This window comes from Dermochelys coriacea, chromosome 2 (genome assembly GCF_009764565.3).
Source record: "Dermochelys coriacea isolate rDerCor1 chromosome 2, rDerCor1.pri.v4, whole genome shotgun sequence".
NCBI lineage: Eukaryota > Metazoa > Chordata > Testudines > Dermochelyidae > Dermochelys > Dermochelys coriacea.
Window position 1 is genome coordinate 93,438,612 of NC_050069.1, and position 9,924 is coordinate 93,448,535.

The 9,924-nt window shown below is 43.5% G+C and overlaps 1 long non-coding RNA gene across 2 annotated transcripts; it reads right to left on the reverse strand.

Annotated features, from left to right (window-relative positions):
* Window positions 1-236: 236 nt before the first annotated feature.
* LOC119851792 lies at window positions 237-6,244 on the reverse strand. 2 transcript variants are annotated; one of them, XR_006278517.1, is made up of 3 exons: window positions 5,762-6,244; window positions 3,975-4,160; window positions 237-2,919 (listed from the first exon to the last, which is right to left on the reverse strand). It is a non-coding gene; the product is annotated as an uncharacterized LOC119851792 (long non-coding RNA). The 2 variants fall into 2 exon arrangements; XR_006278516.1 differs by having other exon boundaries at window positions 3,971-4,160.
* Window positions 6,245-9,924: the final 3,680 nt, after the last annotated feature.

Consider the following 9,924-nt stretch of genomic DNA (forward strand, 5'->3'; position numbering starts at 1 on the left):
GATAATTAACGACTGGAACATTTTATCTAAGGATGTGGTGGATTCTCCATTACTTTTTAAATTCAACCCTGGCTATATTTTTAAAAGCTATGCTATAGCTCAAACACATTTTGAGTTTGATGCAGAAATTTATTGGCGAAGTTCTGTGGCCTGTGTTATGCAGAAGGTCAGACTGAATGATCATAATGATCCCTTCTGGCCTTAAAATCGATGAAGTTAAAGTGACCACGCAAAGGTTTGTGCCAATTTACCAACATCCGTTTAAAATCACACCTTTAACTGGTGCAGCTTTCTCATGTAGATCAACCCTGAGTTCTGTGTATCACAATGATAGCTCACAGGTATATATTTTTCTCTTTGCCCCTTCCTGGCTGGCTAGTCACAGTCACTTTTACTCACAGAGATAATACCCATAGAAATGAATGATGAATAGAATGTCTAGATGGAAAAATGTGAGTGTTCCAGCTGCCCTGGTCTTCTGTAAGATGGAAAAGACTAAGGGCCTGATCCCGCATTTGTTTGCACAAGCATGGAGCTTTGACTAAAGTCACTGAGAGCGTGTTGTAGGCACAAGGAATGAAGGATTTCCAGTGTTCATAACTCGCTGACAGAACAAGGTGATTCAGTTAGTCTACACAGTGATGTAGATTAATTCAGGTTTCCTGAATTTCAGACTCTCAAAGAACTTAAGGTAACCACTATATTATAGGTAGCTGTTGTGATGATGATTCTGTTTTTAAAATGGTTCAGATTGTTAATGTCAATCCAAGAATGATAACTGGAAATCAATTTAGAACCAGTGGCTGGAGAAAACTTCCTCTCTCTGCTGTATCCCATCTACTTATCTGCTCGTCCAGAGTTCATTTCTGTGGGTCAAATTCTAGAAGGAAAAATGGCTGGAACTAGTATTACCAGATTTAAAAAAAAAAATGTATTAGGCAATTAGCCTAAATAGCTCCATATATTGTACCTCTTTTTCAGACCCTATTGAAGAGAACACAGCAGGAGGCTCAAACACAAGCCTTTAATATATACAATAAAGGAGGTTTTGTTTAGGTGCATTTCTATTTGTGTCCACAGAAAATGAAGTCTGCAGTCCCTTTTTGAGAGAGAGTTCTGGGAGCCCATAGAAGGCAAGCAGTAGGTTACCTGGCGTTAGAGGCTCCTGCACGGTTGGGCCTGGGGGATGGTTGAATGTTGTCTGCGCACTCTGTTCAGCATTAGCCTCGTGCTACTTTTGCTTTCTCTCTCATTATTTGGGATTCAGTTAGTCCATCCCCTTCCTTTTTTCTATTGTTGAAGCAATTTAATAAACATCTTTTTGGACCCTTCAGATCCACCTTCTGGAGTGACGTTCTTTCTCAGCTGAGGCAGTGCAAAGCCCCAGCCTCCCTCTGACGATTAATGGGACAATTCTATCAGAATGAGGTCACTTTTTTGCTCAAAATAATGGAGACCTTTCATGAACAAAGAGAGCTTTATTTCAATCATTTAAAATAAAGTATTATTTTACACAGTGGAGCTGGGTGCTTGCTCAAATTTGGGCAGGCACAGATGAGAGATGAAGGAGAATTCAGGCAATGTGTAGGAACAGGGAGAGCTCTTATGGTGTCTGTCAAAACACAGTAAGCAAAACCTCCTGCTGACTGCCCTGAGGACCATTCATTGATTTATCAGGCAAATTGGAGTTTAGATAAATCTAATACCCCCTAGGAATTAAGAAATTTCAGCACATTATTTGCTAGTAACACAAAATGCCAGATCCTGCTTTCCCAACTTCCATGGGAGTTTAACCTGGGCAGAGTTTGCATATACAGTTCAAACTGTACAAATGGCCAGCCCAGCACTTTGCAAGCCTACTTCTAGTCCTAGATTAATTGTAAATTACAAATGATAGACAGATAGCAACTTGGAAGTGTTTTGCTTTTGATTTAATATGGAATATTCTAAATATTGTACAGTTGTATAATGCCTTCCATTAAAAGATCTCAAAGCACACAATAAAATAAAAATTTAGTGCTGCCTCTGTTGGTGGGTGGTTTGGATACACTGCTCTCTGGCAGCAGCTGTGCAGCTATTCGTTGGATACCCCATGCAACTGTTGAAGTGTTCTAAGCTATATTACTTCATGCTAAGATTTCCATGTGGTTGTCTGGGTCCAATGCTAGGAATAGCTCTGTGGAGAGCAGTCCCTTCCTTGCTCAATCCCTTCTTGCCCCCAATCCCCAGTTCAGAGGGGCCGATGTGTAGGGGTGTGCCTTGGAAATAACTTGCCCACTTCCCTAGTGAAACTCTGAGGTCCCTGCAGGAAGAGCCTCACTGCATGTGGAATGATCTAGGTTTTGATGTTCCTGCCTCTCATTGTTTCAGGATAATAAACGACTATAATCCAATGGCAAATCAATAAGTGAGCTTCAATATAAAAACAAAAGGATCAGGAAAATAAATAAAATCTAAAAATGAACGTGACCTATGCACAAGGGTGGGGGAGGTGATTAAAAGGCTCCTTTGACAGCAACATTGAGTGGGGGAAAAAAGCAGTAAGAAAGGAATTCAGGATGAGTCAGCAAGAGAGAAATAACATGATGATTTTGTTTTGAGGAGCTGCCTGAGCAACAGCAGAAACTGTCTTTTCAGCCATGGAATATATTTGGTCACAGCAACAATGACGCAAACCGAACTGCTGTAGCCAGCAGCCAGCTTCTTTTGCTTACATCTCTGGACACTAGAGCAGCTGCCAGATACAGTCCTGGGCTGTGTTTAGGCCTGGTGGTGCCCAAAGTTGGCTCCTAGACATGAAAGGAAGTCAGCCACTATTCATGTGATAGCATATGTAACTGGAACCTTCTTGTCGGTTGTGTAATGTATCCAACCTCTTCATCTCCATTTTAATTGTCTCCCTTGTAACAGCCTTCAAATCTGGAATGTTCAATTAAAGCAAAGGAAATAATTAAAAAGACTTGGTCTGGAAATAAAAAGGAACAAGAAGGGATTGGTCACACTCTAGCTTTCTCCTTTGTCAGACCTTAGGGGCAGGACTCTGGGAAATTTCTTGAGATGTATGGTTCTTTAGATTACCATGATTATATTTATTTTTTTTCAACACTGATATGTGATCTATATTGCACAAGATACACAATAAAGATTATCTTTACCTTGAACAGTTTACGTTCTGGTGGACAGAAATGAAGAAGAGGGGGAAAGGATTGTGAAACCCTGAAGAAGAATAACAGAGTAGCTTTAAAAAGAAAAAAAAGATTGGAGAAGCAAGTCATTAAGAGGGATTCGATAGCAGGAACAGTGGCTGGCTGAACTGATCCCAAATGGGGGTTCCTTGAGTAGGAGGCAGCAGGGAAAAAAGAGCACAAGGGAACGATAATCTTCTTGTTTGAGACACACCTCTAGTATAGACCCTCCAAAGGTGAGTTTCACGCTTTCACATGTAACTTTAGCGCCCTCGTTGCCAAACTGGTGTCTGCTCTGCAGGCAGCTCCAGCCAAGTAAAGGTGCATGCAAGAATTCAGCAGGGAAAGTCCCTTCCACCCCAGGGGTACCTGTTCCAACCGCCCCGGAGTGAACACGCACAAATACCAGACGAGTACAATGAATATAGGAACGGGAAATATTTACATTACAGAGGGATGAATGGAGAAAAACAAGCGTGGGAGCGGTAAAACAGAGTTACATTCAATACGACCCACAGGCCCAGTGGTACCACAGTCTGAAAGTGCAGACACCGAGCAATATGTCTGCACCCAGAGTTCAGGAATCCTGGGCAAAGTTCCAGTCTGGGGGTGAGTCTTGGATGCTCCTGGTCATCTTCAGCACCAGTGAACTTTCCCTACAAACCCTTCTGGTGCCCTCTTCTGCCACTCTCTGCAAAGGTGCACATAGTGCCAACCTCCCAACTTAGCTAGCTAACAGCCTCCCTCTTATTCTCAATGCAAAAATCACAAGCCCCAGCACTCACGGACCCATACAGCTCAGGGCAGACAGCGTACTGGGCCCAGCTCCGGTTTGTCCTTCTTGGGTGATTCCTCCTTGGCACTGTGCTCCTCCTGGCTCCTGCACAGGTCGGCCACTCTGTCCCTCCCTGGCTTTGGGTAGGTTCTCGGCTGCTTCACTATGTGAGGGTCTTCTCCAAAACAGCACTTCCTCTTCTGGAACAAACAGCAACTCCTCCCTTTAGGACAAAGATTTAAAGGGACCAGGCTCTCTAAACCCCAAAGGGATTAGACGTGTAAGATTATCATAGAAGTTATGGACTCATGGCTTAATTTATGTGGGAACAAGGGTAAAAACAATGCCCGTTATTAAATAATGACTGTCTATAGATAGATGGAAGAAAGGAATTTTCTTTGTAAAATGGGCTTGATCCTACTGTGATTGAAGTCAGTGGGAGTTTTGTCATGGACTTAGTAGAAGTAGGATCAGACCCAATGCTACTTATATCAATTTTCATCTTGAAAGTGCTTTACAAGTGTTAACTAATTCTTTCCTCTTCACTCAAGTTAAGACTGCATGACAGAATTTGTAACTAAGAACGTACTTCTGGCTAGCTCTTTTATAGTTTAATACTTTTTGGTGTATAGTGATTTATAGTTTAACACTTTAAAATAAAAACCTGAAAAATAATGAGCAAACCTGAATCTTCTGACATGGTGAATTATATTAACATTAACCCTAATTACATTAACTATTTTCTTGTCAGGTCACTTAATCATTAAAAATAACCAAGATTTGCCTCTATGACCAGATGACATTTACATTCCTGGCTGGACACAGTGGCACTGTAGTCATTCATAATAGTATCACAGTAGTGTCCCTGGATACATAATCATACACTGGGAGCTCTGTGCATTGCTCAGCTATTGCTGCCACATCTTGAATGGAAAGTACTTAAAGGCATTTCTGGGACTGTTTTAATATTCTAGTTTAATGTCAAAGCTCCATAAATATCAGAGGGAACTCTACAGAACACAGTAATTCTTTGAACATCAATAGCAAGATATATAGAAACAATCTTATTTATAGACTGGCTGTGTATGCTAATATTTGATGATTAATTTTAAGAATGCCCAAATTTGCACAATAGATAAGATGAAAGCCTAATGAATAGCAGTGACAACAGCTTCTGTGTGGTCCCGTGGATCGAGCACTGGGTTAGGAACTAGGAGAACTGGCTTAAATCCCTAGGTCTGTCCCCTGATATGCAGTGTACCATCAGGCAAGTCACATAATCTCTTTGTGATTCAGTTTCCTTGTTTGTCATATGTAGACAATAATATTTACGCTTTACATAAAGCAATGTGAGATCTTTGGATGAAAAGCAGTATATAATATTTTAAAAATTCTAAAATCTTGACTCTCTTACAGCAGAGGAAACCAAATTGGCTTTTTTTGCAGAACCGAAAGCAGGGCCATATTCCATTTGTAAAATGAGCAAAACTGAGTAACTGTCATTCTGTGTTGCTATATGAAATTATTAAGGCAGTGTCCAAAGCCTTGGCTTAATGTTGAATGTTGAGGAACAACATTTTACCATCATTATTTAAAATAGGTAATGGCCTAAAAAGAAACAAGTTTTGTGAATTTATTTTGCTAATCAGAAAGACTATGTTGTCTGTTGTTATACAAAATAGGCTATATCCTGTCCTGGTCAACCCTCTTTCATGTGCATTTCCCAAAGCTGACAGTAGATTCTTAGAGAGAGAACGTAGGTGAGCTAATATCTTTTATTGGACCAACTTCTGATTCTTACCTATTTTGCAAAGTGGGATCTTTTTGCATACTGCAATGAAAAGTTTGCTGTCTAGTTTGTAAACTAGGCAACCAGTTGGAATATCCTGGAGGATGTTGGTGGTGACTTTTTCTTTTTAATTCAGTAGTATGTCTGAGTAATAAAATAATAATTAATTAATATAATTAATAAAGTATCATTTGTTAAATCTGACATTTCAAACACATGCTAGTCAGGAAATTCAATCTGGAATTAAGGTCGAACATTTAAAAAATATAAAAACAGGGTCAAAGGAGTAAAAATTCTGTTAGATTTCTATCTGGCCAGCTATTCTGCTTGGTTAGACCCAGACCCTATGCACAGTCCCATTGACTTCAAAGTGAAGGGGCCTGGCTCTGTGGGTTAGTGCATAAAATCAGGGCCTATGTTTGGAAAACTAGCTACCTATCTTCGTAACAAAAACAGAGGGGATAGCTAAGCTGAGATTCACACATTTCAGCTTTGTTTCCTTATATCTGTTAGTCAAAGAAACCTGAATATTGCCAAACCATTACATAAAAGTTCTGTATCCCTTTGCCATCATCCTAAGTCACAAAGAGACTTAAGATGATGGCAAAGGGATACAGAACTTTTCACTTTTGGTCACTGGTTGGAATCTAGCCTAGGTTGGTAGTGATTGAAAGTTTTCCTATATATGAAAGCTTTGTGACAGTTTGTGATCTGTCTGATTCCAGTCAGTTTCCCATAGTTTCTAGCAGCATGTTTCCACCTCATAAAATGATCACAACTGGCATCTTTATTGGCTATCTTTAGAGAGGCCAAGTATTGACCTGACATACAGATGATTCCTCAGTGCTAGTGGAGTTCCTTTCAGGTTAGCCTTGGGGCCCATATTGATGGTGTGGTGTGAGGAATCTTGCACTACTGCTGCCTATGCTGTAACAGTTCTTTGACTATCTGAAGACTTGTAATCAGGCACCTTTCACAAGTGCCAAATTCACTAACATTGTTACATTGTTTTATGAGAAAGTTCACTCTGATTCGGAAAGTGATTGCAACCATAGGTACAGAATGAGTGTGTTGACAGATTACCATCATGTCTTTCCAAGGTGAAGGGCCATAGGGAATGCAATACTCCTATAACACCTAGTTCAGGGATCGGCAACCTTTGGCACGCAGCCCGCCAGAGTAAGCCCCCTGGTGGGCCAGGCTGGTTTGTTTACCTGCCATGTCCGCAGGTTCGGCCGCGGTTTGCCACTCTGGGCTAATGGGGGCTGCGGGAAGTGGCGCAGGATGAGGGATGTGCTGGCCCCATTGCCCTGTGGGAGCTGCGATCGGCTGAACCTGCGGACGCAGCAGGTAAACACACCGCCCCGCCCCGCCGGGGGCTTACCCTGGTGGTCGCGTGCCAAAGGCTGCCGATCCCTGAGCTAGTTGTTAAGAGTTACATTCCTGATCCAGATGATTATCACCTTCCCTAATTACATTCTTTCCAATGTTTTTTTGTCTCTAAGCTTATTCAATCAAAAGAATTGATGCTGTACATTGACATAAAATGTTAGCTCGTTATTAAAAGTTGGGAATTCAATACTGATATTCACAGAGCTCTCACACCCAGTTTACATTCTCACTCTGCATTTTATTTGCTGTGAAAGCCTATGGTTTGTTTTTGTTACATCCTAACATGACACGACAACTAAAACATGTCTTGCAGATTTGTACGATTATCTAAAGCTGGGATTGATATCCAGTGGAGAGGTCTTCAGGTGTGTGGGTGAAACTGGCAGAGGAACTGCCCAGAACAGAACGTATGTGTGAGTGACAATAGAAACAACAAACTAGTCACTGTAATTTCAGTGAATGAGCAAGGTTCCTCTATGGTGTGTTATAAAAAGGCCGTGGGTCCCTAAATCTAATACATAGGAATGAGAAGGGAAATTTAATTAAACACCAGAATATTATAGTTCATTTTTCTTATGCTCTCTAGTCTACATACACATTTACATCTTCCCATTTTCCGAAACTCATTGCCTGTTTAATCAGACATATTAGATGGTGATTTTCAGTGTAATACTATGACAATTCCTTGTGACATAATGGAATACCATTCCAATAGCTTGATCCTGCAATCTGATTCACATGGGCAGACCCTTGTGCCTGGATGGAACCTGATGGGGTCAATGGAATGTGCATGAGTGCAGATGTCCACCCACGTGGATCCGATTGCAAGATTAGTGTGTAAGATAACAATTTAGGCCTTGATCCTGCAATGGAGGTTTGTGCATATTCAGAGGTCCACATAGCGTTGCCACTTGCCAGGTTTCTGGTTTTCAACTGGAAAGCCCGATCGAAAAGGGACTCTGGTCAGCACTGCTGACCAGGCCATTAAAAGTCTGGTTGGTGCGGGGCTGGCAGGCTCCCTATTTGGCTCTGTGTGGCTCCCCAGAAGAGGCGCCATGTCCCTTGACTCCTAGGTGGAGGGATGACTATGGGGGCTCCTTGAGTTGCCCCTGCCCTGAGCACCTGCTCCACAACTCCCATTGGCCTGGGGTGCTGCCTGCAGACAGAGGTAATGCGCAGAGCTGCCTGGCTGTACCTCTGCCTAGGAGCCGAGGGACATGTCGTTGCTTTCAGGGAGTTGCCTGGGGCCACATCCCGAAACCCCTCCCACACCCCAGCTCCCTTGAGCCCTGACCCCATTCTGTGCCCCAAACCCTAGCCCTGAGCCCCCCTTCTGCACCAAATATCCTCCCAGAGCCCACACCCTGAAATCCTCCTGCGCCCCAACCCTCTGCCCCAGCTCAGAACTCCCTCCCGCACTCCAAACCCCTCTGCCTCAGCCTGGAGCCCCCTCCTGCTCCCCAGCCTCACCCCAGAGCCCAGAGCCCTCACCGTCCCCGCACCCCAACCTCCTGTCCCAGCCCGGATCCCCCTCCAGCACCCTGAACCCCTCATTTCTGTCTGCACTCCCAGCCCAGAGCCCACACTCCAACCCCTGCCCCAGCCTGGAGACCCCTCCCACACTCCAAACCACTCAGCCCCAACCCCCCAGTCCAGAGCCCCCACCGGAACCCTAAACCCCTCATCCCAATCCCACCCCAGAGGCCGCACCCCCAGCTGATACCCTCACCCTCTTCCATACCTCAACCTCCTGCCCCAGCCGGTGAAAATGAGTAAGTGAGTGAGTGAGGGTGGGGGAGAGCGAGTGACAGAAGGAGGAGGGGTGGAAGTGGGGGGGCAGAGCCTCAGACAAGAGGCGAGGCCAGGGCCTGAGGGAAGGGGACAGGGCAAGGGTGTTTGGGTTTTGTGCAATTAGAAAATTGGTCTACACAGCTGAGACTTGTTTGATTTATCCAGCTGCATATGGTATGGTCTCCCTGAACCATTAAGGGGTGAGGGAAATAACTGTTTGCACCAGCAACAAGAGCAGTTCTGTACTGCTTCCTCCTCTATTGTCAGTGTGGAGATCACTTATCTCCTCCTGCTGCAGAGACCATCCGGGTTTGAGGGTGTAGTTGGCCCTTCTTGGTGGCCTCTGGACAATATTAGGTGAAGAGTAATCCATCCACAGATGCCAGAAGGGGGCAGCAGGCCAGCAGTTTTCTCCTGCAAGATAGCACCAGGAAAATATGATCAGCAGTATTTGGGGGGAAAGGTCTGTCATTATGGCCCTCCAGGCAGTAAGCCACCATGCAGGGAAAAGAGATTGTATGGCCTCCTGGGGTAAAATAGTTAAGATGAACACCCAAATTCTGAACCTAAATCATCTGAAATTCTCCTAGTGATAGATTTAGATGTAGTTTTGTTATGGCTAGACTGGTTTGCAACATGCTTTTACTTGTAGTTTAGCTGTAGTGAGACTGGTTTGGTATGTGCTCTTGTACATAATTTAGCTATGTTTGTGCTGTGGTTTCTGTGTTTTGAATTGGATCTCCCTTGAAGTCCCTTGAATTGGATCTCCCTTGTAGTGTTTTAGATCATAAGAATCAGTAATACTTAGAATATATTGCTTGTGGTTTCCTGGCTGGAAACAGGCCAAGTCATCTACTTCCACACCATAACAGTAACCAAAACCAACATCCATTACGTCCTCAGTCTCAAACTCACTCCTCTGACTCCAACTACCTGAAATACTAGCCTCCTTGATTGTCTCTCCTCATAGGACCCTGTTGCATCCTTTGCCT